The 14,590-nt window shown below is 40.2% G+C and overlaps 1 protein-coding gene across 6 annotated transcripts in view; it reads right to left on the bottom strand.

Moving 5' to 3' along the window:
- PPM1A (protein phosphatase, Mg2+/Mn2+ dependent 1A) overlaps positions 1-13,938 on the bottom strand; it is a 1,336,273-nt gene extending 1,322,335 nt beyond the window's left edge. For 3 of the 6 annotated variants that reach the window (XM_044074470.1, XM_044074472.1, XM_044074471.1), the window contains exon 1: positions 12,577-12,880. The gene's annotated coding sequence lies outside the window, so the exon portion shown is untranslated. The other 3 variants (XM_044074476.1, XM_044074477.1, XM_044074474.1) reach the window with 3 other exon arrangements.
- Positions 13,939-14,590: the final 652 nt, after the last annotated feature.

The following is a 14,590-nucleotide window of genomic DNA, read 5'->3' as shown; positions in this document are numbered from 1 at the left end:
ACGGACCTCCAAGTTGCAGCCTCTAAGATGTCTTTGGTTGGTACTGCTCTGACGAAGGCTGCTGCTCTGGTTGAATGTGGCCTAATGCCCTTAGGCACTGATTTTCCATGCTGTGAATAGCAGAAACGAATGCAGTGACCTATCCACTTTGAAATAGTCTGCTTGGAGATGGGCTTTCCTTGTGATCCTGCAGCATATGCCACTAGAAGTTGGCTTTCCTTGTGATCCTGCAGCATATGCCACTAGAAGTTGCTCAGTCTTTCTGAAAGCTTTGGTTCTGTCCAAGTAGAAGCGTAGCTGCCTGTGAATGTCCAAAGAATGCAAAATTCTCTCACCCTTATTCTGTGGGTTTGGATAAAAAGGTAGGCAAATTAATTGTTTGGTTAAGGGCCACACTGGACACTACCTTAGGCATAAATGTAGGGTTTGTGCTCAGAGAAACCCTGTCAGGATGGAAAATGATAAAAAGGTTCCACAGCCATGAGTGCCTGAAACTGAGACTCGTCTAGCAGAGGTTATTGCTAGCAGCACAGCTGTTTTCCAGGATAGGAATTTAATATCAGCTGCAGAGGCTGGTTCAAACGAAGGCAGTGTGAGTTTTTCCAAGACATAGTTGAGGTCCCATGCAGGTATTGGTGCTCTCCTTGGAGGTCTTATGTTTTGGCCCCTCTGAGGTACTGTCTTAGTAATGGATGAGAAAAAAATGGTGGTTCTGTACTGTAATGAGCTGAAATGGCAGAGGTATGGATTTTAATTGATGAAAAAGAAAGGCCTTTATCAAGCATCTCAGTTAAGTATTGCAAAATCTGAGGAATATTTTGAACAATCGTGTCAAAACCTTGTGCCTGGTTCCAAGCACAGAATCTCTTCCATTTTTCTGCATAAGATTTTCTGGTGCTAGGCCTCCTGGTTTCCAAAATAACATCCATCACTGCTTTAGAGAGAGAGGTGTGCCTTGACTGGCTATATTATCCGCCATGCTGCCAGGTTTAAGGTCCTGAGTTGGCTGTGCAGTATTTGACTGTCTTGTTGGGTCAATAAGTGAGGAATTTGAGGTAAAGTCCAAGCTGGGCATTGAGACAAGCTCTTTAAGACTGGGTACCAGTGCTGGCGGGGCCAGTCTGGGGCAATCAGTATCATTTTTGGTTTCTCTTGTCTGACTTTGAGGAGTACCTTGTGGAGGAGAGGCAGAGGAGGAAAGGCATATACTGTTAGGTCTTTCCAGCTGAAAGACCGAGCATCCACTTTCCATGCTTGCTTGTGATAAGTCCTTGTGCAGAATTTCTGTAGTTGGTAGTTGTGAGGAGAGGCAAATAGGTCTATGTCCGGGCATCCCAGTTCCTTGTTATCATGGTGAAGACTTGTGGATCCAATTTCCACTTGTGGGGATCCATTAGGTTTCTGCTTAGTTAGTCTGCCAGAGTATTTGTCCTTCCTGGCAGGAATTGTGCTTGCAGATGTACTTGGCAAGTCAATGCTGTGTCCCACAAGTTCATGGCTAGCCTGCAAAGGGGGTAGGAATGTGTGCCCCCTGCTTATCTACCACACAACTGTAGTACTGTCCGTCCTCATCAGTAGTTGTCCTGGATGAAGTAGCTCCTTGAAGGCTGTCAGGGCGTTCTGAACAGCTAGCATCTCTTTTTGATTGATATGCAGATGCATTTGACTTGTGGACCATGTACCCTGAAAACATCTTCCTGCCATATGGGCCTCCCAGGCATAATTTGATGCATCTGTTGTCAATGTCTTCCTGGCTGTGGGCAAGGTGAACGGCTGTCCCGTGTTGTGGTAACAGGCTTTTGCCCACCATCGAAACTCATGTTGCAGGCAGGGAATGAGGGTAATTATTGTTTCCAGACTGTGGCAATGTTGAGACCAAACACTTTTTAGATACCACTGAAGTTTCCTCATATGCAGTCTTGCATATGGAATTAGCAGAATGCAGGATGCCATGAAGCCCAAAGCCTGCAGAATTTTTCTTGCAGATAACTGGGTCTTTGTTGCCAACATTTTGAAATAAGTAGTCAGTTGTCTGTGTTTGTCTGGTGTGAGATAAGCCATCTGGGCAGTTGTATTTAAGCTTGCACCCAGGAATATTATCTCTTGAGAAGGTACGAGGTTAGATTTATTTTCCTTTACTGTGTACCCTAGACCTGTTAGTAATCTTTTTACAAACGCCAGATGCTGTAGTAGAATGTCCTTGTTCTCTGCTTGAATAAGGCAGTCGTCTAAGTAAGGATATATTTGTATTCCTCTTTGTCTGCAAAAAGCAAATCACTGGTGCCAGGCATTTTGTGAAGATCCTGGGCGCAGTAGATAAGCCAAAGGGCAGTGCAGAGAATCGGTAATGCATTGAGCCGGCTATAAATCTGAGGTATCTTCTGCATGATTGTCTGATTGGGACATGCAGGTATGCCTCCTTTAGGTCTAAAGTCACAGGCCAAGCCCTCTTGCCCAGCATGGGCAGAAGCTGCTGCAGAGTTAACATTTTGAATTTTGGAATATCCAGGAATGTCTTTAGGATAGACAGGTCCAGTATTGGTCTCCAGGCTTTGTCCTTTCTGGGCACCAAGAATAGCCTTGAGTAGAATCCTAGTCCCTGCTCTTGCTGTGGTACCAACTGAATAGCTCATGTCCATGAGGGATGAATCTTGTTTTTGTGCCTCTGTCCATTGATTGCGTGGCAGATCTGGCATACCTTTTGGCCTTGGCAGGGTGTGAAAGTGGAACCTGTAGCCTTGTGATAAGATATTTAGGACCCATTTGTCCTGGGTGATCATGTGCCAATTTTGTGAAAAAAGTGCTAGTTTTCCCCCCAAAGGGGCTGCCAGAAGCTAAGTGCTTGGTGCTGGCAGGGGAAAGTCATTGAGACCGTTTCCTGTATGGCTGTGATTTTTCCTCTCTGCTTTTGGAGGTAGAAGCATCCCATTGTTTAGGCCTGTAGGAGCCTTGGGGCTGTGATCTGCCTCTGGGACATCTGTAGCTGCCTCTTTGTGGCCTGTCTGACACTGGAAAGGACCAATTTGTTGCAGGCCAGTTCCTGCTAAATCTGGGAGGCTGTACCTGCAAGAAATCTTTGACTGTTTGCATAGATTTAGCTTTGTCCTCCATTTTCTTTAACACCTCCTCTGCTGCTTTAACATCAAAGTATCATGCTGTAATGGAGCATCTAATACTTTTTTTTTACATGATCAGGCAGATTCTGTTATTTTAACCAAGCATGCCTCCTAATGACAGAACCCGTAACAGCGGCCCTGCAGGAGGCCTCTAGAGAATCAAAACCACATTGCAAAGTATGCTTTCCTACTTGTTCAGCTGCATGCAATAAATCCTGCATTTCTTTGTTTTCTGCACATTCTGAATTTGTTAACATTTTCTGTTTAAGCAGTGACATAAGATATTGCTGATATTTAAGCATATGAAATGGCAATTTAAAGCTTTTACAGCCAAGGTAGCAGAAGTATAAATGTTTTTCCCCCATCTGTCCAGGGCCCTAGAATCCCTATCAGAGGGAATAGGGTTTTTTGCAGTGGAAGCCTTGACCCCTTTGGGACCCTGAGAGACGGTTTCTGGGTCAGCAGCAGGGTTTTTATAAAGAAATTTGTGTGAATCAAGAACCCTGTAGTATCTGTCTGGCTTAACAGGGGCTGGTGGTAAAAAGCCTGGAGATGTATTTTCAGAGTCCAGTCTATCATCTACAATGTCTAAAACAGGTGGGATAACAAGGGGCCTGTGCTGAGGTAATAAAAGTAAGTCTCTGAGCCTTTTCTTGGATTCTGAGCAATCTTGGCTCTCCCAGTGGAAATGCTCCCTCATAGTATGCAGAGTCTCCCCAAAGGAATAATCCTCAGGAGGAGAGGCTGAAGGGATAGATTCTTCAGCATCAGAATCCTCATAGGGAGGAATAGAATATTCCTGTTCGGAAGAGGAATCAGAGGAAATGGAAACCTAGTCTGAAGATTCGTATTCTCTCTCTTGCCTAGGCCTCTTATCAGGAGGGGGATGGGAACGCCTGATCAAAGTAATTAGGTTTTCGGCCACTTTAAGCATCTGTTTTTTTAAGCATGGTGGCCTGTCCAGGAGAATGCTGTACTTATTTCTTTGTCTTTAGAGCTGCTTTAGTCTTTGAAGCTGAAGTAGGTTTCACATATAACTGTGTAGGCCTGAAAACACCCTCAGAAGCAGATGCCTGCTCAGCGGCTCCAGACACATCTGAGGGAATAGTTTCTGAGTGTCCAATACCTTGAGTTTCCAGTGGCGTAGTCGGCTCCACGTAGGAGTCTGAAGTGGCCTGCGGCTCTGAGGTAGCGGGCGTCAGGAGCTGCAAAAGCACCTCACTGAGAACCGGCGACAGGCCTAGCGGGAGCCTCATCGTCTGTTTTGGACCTCGGATGCCTGTCCTTTTCTTTTTGCTTTTTATAAACTCCGGTAGTCGGCTGTTCCGACGGTATTATATAATTGAATCTTCTGCCAAAGTAATGAAATGCAAAATCGTACAGACACTTAATAGTGCGTTAGTTAAATCTAGCACAAAACAGACAACTAGCAACGTTGTGATCAGGGCCTAGGCAAGGAATACAGTAAGAATGAAAATCCTTATGAGGTATTTGCTTCCCACAAGAAATACAATTATAACTTTTTCTGACATCGGTCTGGAACAAGAAAAAAGTTTCCCCAATGGGGTACTTAGCTTTAATGAAGACTTTGGATCTAAAATTCGAATCTGAAAATGTCAGGAGTCGGCCGACCGGCACTTGCGAACTGCTTTTGCTTCGGGCACCGCGCGGCAAAAAGACTGAAGAAAATGGCGTTGGCTGCATCTTATACCCCTGGCGCACTGACCTCAGGGAGGAGGCGACAGCAACCGACGCCGGACCTAGAATTTGGAATTCAGGCCGACTGCAGGTAGCCTGCCAGCAGGATAACCTAATTGTAATGACTGCAACAGTAAAACACTATGAACATCTGCTGTGTGCATTTTGCCTTCTCAGAACCTCCAGCCTTTTTGTGCAGTTTATCAAGCAGGTTACAGATAATAAAACTAGTTTATACACCGAAATGGGCTTGCAACACTGGAGGTTTTTATTTCATTATCCTTCAGCTGCTTAGCACAATGTAGTCAGTCTCATACGGCCCTCAATTTCAGTTTACGACCCACTGGCATAGAACAATGGCTACACTGTACTTGCAGTCCAATTCCAACATAAGCAGAGTTTTCAGCTGTCTTGTAAGAGAGTTTACCACCCAAAGTGAGGCAGCAAAGACCTAGCATCACTGAATATGCAGATTGTTTTTATCCATCTGCATCCTCTATATGTTGCTCAATGACGTTTAAAAAAAAAAAAAAAAAAAAAGGATACAGCATATTCTAGCATTGCTTTCCTAAGATTCACTTACTCACTAACTGAATAGAAGTAAATCATTAAACAGATGAAAAGCAATGCTGTACTGCATATATTATTAGCAAAGGTAAGTGCTGAACTCCCACATACTTGTAAATTTGAACTACAAGAAAACTCTCTGAACCATGTCTATTCCAAATGTTGTGACACATACCAACCAAAACATGTACCTACAGACATGGGTTTAGTTTTGGAAAGACTGGCCTGTATAACAACCAAAAGACTGGCATTGCTATGTTAAATCACTGTGTAGTGTCAGATATTTGAATGTAAGCTGCATCAGCACAGTTTTTTTGTGTGTGTATGTATATATATATATATATATATATATATATATATATATATATATATATATATAGATATATAGTTGGGGTGCCCCCCCCCCACCAAAAAAAAAAAAAGGAAAGGATTCTACTAAGTAATTAAAGAAAAGGATAAAACAGCAGAGGACCAAGGCAATAAGGGGAGATTTGTGGTACCTCAGAACTTATGGACAACATTGCTTGCAGTGTACAACTGCAATTGAGATGAAGTCATTTGCAGTTAACCTTAAAACTTAGTGCAGTTATAATCAAATCATAAAGCAACAGTGACAGTTCATTTAACGGCTCTGTACAATTGAGTAAATGAAATCCTCACCACAGATGGACAAATACTCATCATTTTACCTAGCTTCACTTCCAGGAAGAAAAGCTTGTGGTGAACATCAAAAGGCAGGTGTAGTCTTCTCCTGAAAGCCTAATGGTTACGAAGCAGGCCAAAAGCTTCAGCACAAACTATCAATTATGATAGTCATCACAGTCCTCAATTTTGTCTAATAGAACAAGTCAAACCAGCGTGTAGAATTGCATGCTGGAAGGATACAACGTAATGAGTTCTCTAGTTTGCGGAATACTTGCATTAAAAAGGAAGCATTAATAATGCATCTTACCTGTGCAGCAAGTAAAGTATCACAAACTCACAGAAAATTGGGAAGGTCTAAATACCCTGCCTGCCCATAGTCTGATATCTCTTACAACCACTAAATTTATAGATTTGATGAGCAAACTCAAAATCTACTGCCCAGAAAGGGGCTTAAAGTCCTAATTACCATGTTAGAACTTACGAGGACCCATGTAGTCAACCAAGGCCTCCTTGAAAATACGGATTCATGGGCAGAGTTTAACAGAAAGGGAGTTTATTCTACTGGCATGCAAGTCTTTGAGACTGTAATTTAAATAGAGCCAAATAAAGTGAAATTCAGTGATGAAGCCAAACAAGCTTTTCACTGATGAGACATTAGCCACTATAAGCTATTCCATTCCTAAACAAATACACTGCAAAAATGTTGCAAATACTTCAGCAACATTTTTTAGGCTCAATAACACTATCATCACTTGTGTTCAAGTCAATGCCAAGAGGATGTTTAGGTCTTCCTGACTTTCTTCCAGAAGCTTTTCAAATTAGAGAAGGGTTGCCTCTCTGTTTCAGAAATGCTGCTTTGAATTTTGATCAACTTTCTGCATATTATCTTAAAGCTGCAGCAAAGTTACAACACAAACTAATGCACATGCAAGATTGTTAAAAGCAGACAAAGTCATAAAAGCTTAACTTAATTGAGGAGTAATCTAGAGGGACTACCTTCCCTTTGAACCTCTTGGTCTAGCAGGACAACTGCATGTCCTAGAATAGAAAGAGCCTATTAAGAATATGCTGTAATGCATCAAACTCTGACCAGTTACACAAAATCAGTCTGAGTTTGCAAGCTATCCTTGGTAGTCTTGCTAAAATCCAGTGTATGTCCATGTTTTTGCCTTTGTTGAGAGGATAAGTCATTTTAGAGCAACCAAGAAATTACAAACCACTCAACCAAGAAATTACAAACCACTCCTCCTACTCATAACAGATCTTAATAATACCCAATATCACTGAACAAAGGTACCCTAGGCCTAATACTCAACATTACGCTTTCCTTTTACCACACACACAGACAGATTTTGTTACAAGATCAGTTACCTTCTTTTTGCAGGACCACTAATAAAAAATATTTTAATACCTAAACTTGAATACAGTCTACATTTTCTTGTTCTGCATTCAGCCTACAATACTCTCAGAATACAGACTGCCAAGAATAAAATCTTCGGATTCATTCTATTAACAGACCCCCAGATACAACACTGCAATTTGCTAAAAGATTCCAAATGGCGTTCAATGCCCGACAGGGCTACTTTTCTTCTAAATACTCCTACAAGGTGCTAAAACACAGTCACTGCCCCCTATGAGCAAAATTACCTTTACAAGACAGCTCTTGCGTACCTCAGAACACTTTCACTCCCTTGTTCTTCATCTCTGGGTGTACTAGAGTGAACCACGCACAAGTGCAAATCCAGAATACCAACTGACGTGGTTAGGTTAAGTCCAGTGTTCTCAGTTATCACCTGAAACTGTTACTACCACCAAATATGATAAAAGTAAAAGGCTTTTCATTACTGCTGAGCATGCCTCTCGGCTGTCCATGACATTAGTTAGAAAACTTCTAAACAATTAATGACTAACATGCCCTTCAAATGCAGAACAGTGAAGAACATGGACATAAGACTCAAAATGAGAAGATTCCTCATACTGAGGTCAATTTGAGGGAGATGAGTAACAATAAAATTGGTCTTCTACCTATTTTTAGCTTTGCCCTGTTTATTGAGCAAAGATGTCGAGAGTTATGGCAGAGAGGGTATGCAGCAACTTCTAGACGTTTCTCAACTGCCACAATGTTCTGAGATCTATTCAAAACACACCGGTGTGGCCCTCTGTCCTCCATTACTGCTGTACACCCTCTATTTAAAACTGATGTTATGTGAGGAAGCCTTCTCTAGACTAGTGCCTGCTACATGGAACCACCTGCCTATCGATATCAAAAATCTAGAAACTATTAAAAGCTTCAAAGATGGACTTGAAGAGCATCTCTTTACTAAATGTACATGCAACTAACTGACAGCGGTTAGGTAATTTATCATCCCACACCATGAATATTAGAATACATTTAATAAACTTTTCGCAGCCTCTTAAGGTGGCATATTATAAACAAGCATTTCACATATATTGGATTTTATGTATTATACTTATGACTGCGCAGTTTGCATTTCGTATAAATTTTTTCTCTCCAAGCGCACCATAACTAGACCTTTTAAATGTCACTCTACCTGCATTCAATCTTACTATGTTCTGAATTAAGCACTTGTTTTGTATACAATAATGTTAATTGAAAGACTGATCTCCTTGAGCTGGGGCAGTGAACAAATAGTAAAAATAAACAAATAAAATGAACAAATAAAACAGCAACTGTCATAGGATATAACAGCCACTTTAGACCAAGAGTGCCTGCCCTTTTATGTATGGTATGAAGTAATGACAGAAGACTCAGAGGTCTTTTTTTTTTTTTTTCAAATTTATACTTGGGACTCTTTTTCAGGAGTAATCTGAAGTGGTATTCATACTGACTAAGGGAAATTTGATCAGGGCACTGGGGAACTTTCCCTACTCTTTTCAATAACTGCCATGGGATCTTTTGCATCCACCTGAGCTACCACCAGCTAAGGCCTCAATTTAACCTCTCATCCGAAGAATAGATATAAAACTACACTTTCTTTGTAAGTGATTCACAACATTGGGGGGTGGAGGGTGGGAGTGGGCAAAAAAAATACAAATACCAAGGTTATCAAATAATTACATAGTTCTTTAAAGATCATCTTGGCTTTCCCTATACAATTTTTGCCTATGCAGGAGGTGGGGGCTGGGCACGGACAAAACAAATCCAGTTCAGCCAAAAAAGAAGACAACAGCACTCCAAATATTGCCATTCACTGCCTTTAGTACACAAGTAAAGCACACTTCCCACTAGATATGGCGGGGGGGGTTCCCTACATACGCCAAACAAACACTACATATGTTTTTACTCCATGAACACATATGCATTTCCACTCTGGCAGTAAATGACAAGCAAATACTGAAAGTGATATACAACCTGCAAATTCAACATATTCTATACATTTAAACCAGTATTTATTTATTTTTACCAGTTGTGCTACACTAACATGCCCACATAACACAAACTTTGCACTAAAATCACTGTGAAACTAACTACATAAAGCAAACTGCAGCTCGCCCATAACAGACAGGGACTTTCATATCTACGGTTTACAATCACTAATGCTTTCACTACTAATTACTCTGCTGAAGAAGTCAACTTTTCCAACATGACAGGTACAGTTTGTTGGTTTGAAGTACAAGGCATAAGCAAAGTGTCTTCAATATTCTTGCATCACAGTACATAAAACACAGATATATATATATATATATAAATAAATAAAACACAAAAAACAAAATCACATACATATACGTATATGTGTGATTTTATTTATATATATATATATATATATATATATATATATATATATATATATATATATATATATCTATATATACACACACACATATACATACACACACATACACCACACACATATATACACATACAAAAACACATGCACCCTCATTTCATGTACACAATTTTCAAAAGCTGAGCATAGCAACCTGCTTTCCTATGTTAACTTAAGTTACAGACATATGCATAACAGAGTCTTCTTGCAGTACCAAAACAAGGTTTTCACAAAGCTCAATAACTGCCCCTATTAAAATATGCCAAAACTTCTAGGACTTGCACACAGTGGCCTAGCTATCAACTTAAACCACATACATTTTTAACAACCTCACCAAGGAACAATTACTTTTTGTAAGTGCACACTTAGCCCTATTATCCTCTCAGTCGCTTATGAATATACCGCCATCCTCACTTTCTAAACCTTACTCACGCTGACACTAATTTAACTGTACTAAACAATAATGAATGAATACTATAGCACTACAATGTTTTATCTTTTAATCCTGTTGATTACTTATAACCCTTGTTGAACTGCACCCCAGGCTAGGCATAAAACTGGCCACTGTAATGCACAGAACCAATGCTGGACAGCGCACAAGGTCCATGACAGGACGCATGCGTGTGCATATATAAATATATATATTACATATACACACAGTTACGTGTGTGCACGTACACACCCACAATCACCAATTAACCCATATACGTCACTTAAATGTAAAAGGAAACTAGAGAATCAAAAAAAAAAATGTACACATTCTCCACATAGAAAACATCTCAGATGGGAAATGAACTGGAGAAACAAACACTGAAGTAGCAACAACTAAAAAACGTTAAGACAATCTTATGCTCTCTTTCACATATCCAAAAAAAAATCCTCTTCCACTGAAGCATGTGTGAACCTTGCTCAACTGACTAGGCAAAGAATACAAAAGATGACCAAAGGCTTTTTCAAATACTTAAAACGACATGGAAAAAAGTTAACTCTGGCTGAAAAGTATTACTAATGTTCATGCCTTCCAACTGTCCAGATTTCCACAGAATGTCCAGACTTTTGCCACACTTTTGGTCTGTTCCTCATAAAATGTGACTTTCTACCAAATCACCGAGGACTGACGTCACTAAATAACATACATTTCAGTAACGGAATTCAGATCCTTCAGAAAATGTGTGCCAATACAAATTATGTTATTCTAACAGCAAAGCTTACAAAGAGCAATACAAAATCTGTCCCTATTTTTGGGCCTTTGTCCCATCATTATTTTTAGGCTTTGTCCAGATTTATTGCAATAAGAGGAGGAGAGGTTTGCTCACTATGCTGAAGTTCTTATTTACATATCAACTTGTCCACAAGCTATGAGGAATTCACCTGCTGCATCCCAACAACAGCAATTGTGCTACCACCTTTTCGTCATCAAGATGCGTTATGCTTAGGCTGAGTGAAAATTTGTTTTACAGTTTTATTCAGTATTGACAATGTAGCACCTTACAATTTATATTCACAGCAATCAATGAGATTAGACCCCTTAAGTGAAGGTTTCATTCCTTCCCTTCATGACTTCAGTACATTAAAGCTGTACCTGTTGCCCAATGAGCATCAGTCCCCTTCTCCACTTAAAATATCGAGGACCTTGGCCAGCCACCCAAACTATACACCCCCTTTAGTCAATTGCTTAATTTTACTACTCTTAAGCTACTTCGCCATCTCAAAGCACTCTCAAGCTCTCATAACCCCTGGCATGTTTTACCATTGTACATAAATCATGTACTATAAATTGCTGTTACACTTGTACATTTACAAAGCTATGAATAAAAATGTTGTACTGCTCAACCCATCCGGTTAATAAATACCAACAGCATACAACACGTTAACAGAACGCCCATTATACTGATTAGGCAGACACTGATCCTCTTGCATTTTAAGTGGCTGTCACATCTGCACAATTAATGAATTAAAGCAGATAAAAAAGGAGCATACAACGAAAACCACCAACATTCTAAAGAGCTCTAAACAGAGATATACAGCATCCCCTTGTCACAGACGTAAAGATCAGACTTCATAAAACACACGTTTAAGTACAATAGTTTAGCAGTTTTAATCATAGGATTACTAGTCTGCTTCTGCTTTGACTATCTGGCATCCATCCACTTCCAACACGGACAACTTGAACATTTTTACCACCTAACTCATAAGCACAGAGTACTTCAAAAATGCTCACCTGGACTAACTGGAGACATGTAACTAAAGCTAGTCACGTTTTCGCTTTACAGTCATCATTCAACCCTTTGAACTTCCAAAGAGGCAACAATACGATTTTTTTCAGAATGTAAACATTTAAAAACAATACACATATACTTTCAAGTACACCTTTCTTAACTCCCCTAGAAATAAAATATGCTGTCATATATTCACGAGCAATTACTTATCAATTCTTGCCTTCTGTTGCAAAATAAACACGACTACAAGACAGTTCATATAAATTTAGATTGCCTACATTCACCCATTAGAGATGAATCACAGGTTCCCACTCCGAGACACAATTTGCTTCATTAGTAAAAGCTGGAGCAAGCATGCTTGGAAAGTTTTCCTTAACTATAACCTCTTATCCCAAACAACCACCGGTTCCTAAGGCCCTGGCCCAGCCTCGGAATGTTGTCGCTTCCAGCGCCCTCCAGTACTGCAAAAGACCGCCTCCTACTCCTCCCTGGCAGTATGTTTCCAACTCGAGACCGCAATGCGCAGCATCATTGACAACTTACCAACTTAACCTCCACAGCAACAAGAAGAAACGCTGTCAGTGCGGGAATGACAGCCAGAACCTGGGTCAAATCATTTATTCAAACGCGAAAATCGACTCTCTTATTTGAGAAAACCAGGAATTCATTCCTTAAACCCGAGCAACTTTGCTGCTCATGAAAAAAAGAAATCTGGGTCTTCCACTGACTACAGTCCATTTCACTCTGCTTTGGGACTACTGCACATAACATAACCAATCTCAGGAGAGCGTTAAAGACCCGGATGCGTATCTAGCCTCACATTACTGCAAAAGCATCAAGTAAAGAGCTTAATCCATTACATCACCTCGAGTTTGTGGTTTGACAGGTCTGCTATTGCTTTTATGGGTTTGGTCTATAACAGTGCAACTGAAAACAAGTGTTGAATATCCTGCTGAGTACCAAGTTGAGTGTGATTTGTTGAAACAACCCAAACCCAGCAAGCATGTATTTCTGTTTGAAATGCATTAATAAAAAAAATCACAAACTGTGCGTAGATGATGACCTCGTTTTGTTTATTTCAGAAGTAATTCTTAAACTACGTGTGGGCTGGACTGCGAGTTATCCGGCATATTTAGTCACACGGTATAAACCTAATAGTATGTGCAGGTGGTCCTTCATTTGAACCCACCTGAAATAAATAACGAGAAGAACCGCCCCGTCCTATCAGGAAATAAAGGATAATTGGATTGTTTGTACTTAATATTAGCAGTTATTGCTAGCATTGTTTTGCTGAGTCAGAAAAAAAAGTACATCAACTAAATCGTAAAATTTGTACGCATGGTATTATCAAGTGACATAACCTGAACAGAAATACTGATTGTACTTATTTTACATACTTAATGTAATCTAGCAGTGCCGAATTGTAGTCTTCTAATCTTCCTCAATAATTCTTAATAATGCCATCTCTATGAAACGTGAATATAAACTTCTTTGTATTGCTCGCGTTTTTCTTAACCCGTTTTAGAAACAGACAATCGATATATAGTTTTTAAAGAACGCTTTTCACTGTCAACCTCGCCTTCCAAAATCATGCTTCTGTTTTGTCACTCAGAAACACAGCCCCTCGAAGAGCAACCACCATCCTTCTGCTATTTACAAGTAATTTATTTAACGACTTCGCTTCCTTATTAGTCCAGATTTCACTGCTAAATGGAATAGTTTATCTCATAAAATATTTCAGTGTCTCATTGTAGTATGCTGTCTGTCCAGGTTACGTCACTAGATAATGCCATACCAACAGATTTAAGATTTAGATGATGCAGTTATTTTTCTGTATCTACCCAATCTAGTTCAGCTTCAGCATAGTTTTGTTTCCACAGCGTTACCTTTTTCAATTCTTCTTCATCCTTTCCTCTCCAGTCTGTATTGACCTCTCAGCCAGAAGTTTTATTGGATAAAAGATGGAAAGGATCAGACGTCGCAATGCAACTGCACACTGAACATGTGTGCTGGCTGCACACGAGTGCAGTCAAGATGCAATTCAGAAATGTAAGCTGAGCTTATGTATGACAAGAAGAATACTATATGGAATTCTGTATACAAATGAGAAATGTGCAAAAATGCTACTTAACTTATTCCTGACTTTTGTGATTCAGAGTCGCGATTTGTGCAGTGCACATCTGTTTTGTAAAAAAAGCAAATGTTCTCTTACTTCCATTCACTACTTTGTTGCTAACGTTGCTGTGTCCTCTTTTGAGCTGTATGTCCTGTCATACCTAAACCCGCTGTAGCTAGAGGCACTTGGTGGCCTTAAAGGAGGGATACAGGCAAAGGATTAACCATTTCTACTTTGTTGTTTAGTGAACATGCACGGCCCACAAACTGGCACTTAGGAAATGCATGGCCTTTCTATTCCTGTGGATACCAAGGTATGTGCAGCCCTCACTATACTTGCTACAGGGACCTTTCAGAGACATAGGCTCCTGCCTCAATGATACTTACAGCATTCCTCAATATAGGCATAGCCCATGTGGATAAGTATATAAATTTTCCAGTG

Source organism: Protopterus annectens, chromosome 6.part0 (assembly GCF_019279795.1).
Source record: "Protopterus annectens isolate FY-2018-M chromosome 6.part0, PAN1.0, whole genome shotgun sequence".
In the NCBI taxonomy this organism is placed as follows: Eukaryota; Metazoa; Chordata; order Ceratodontiformes; family Protopteridae; genus Protopterus; species Protopterus annectens.
This window is presented reverse-complemented; position numbering and strand designations above follow the sequence as displayed.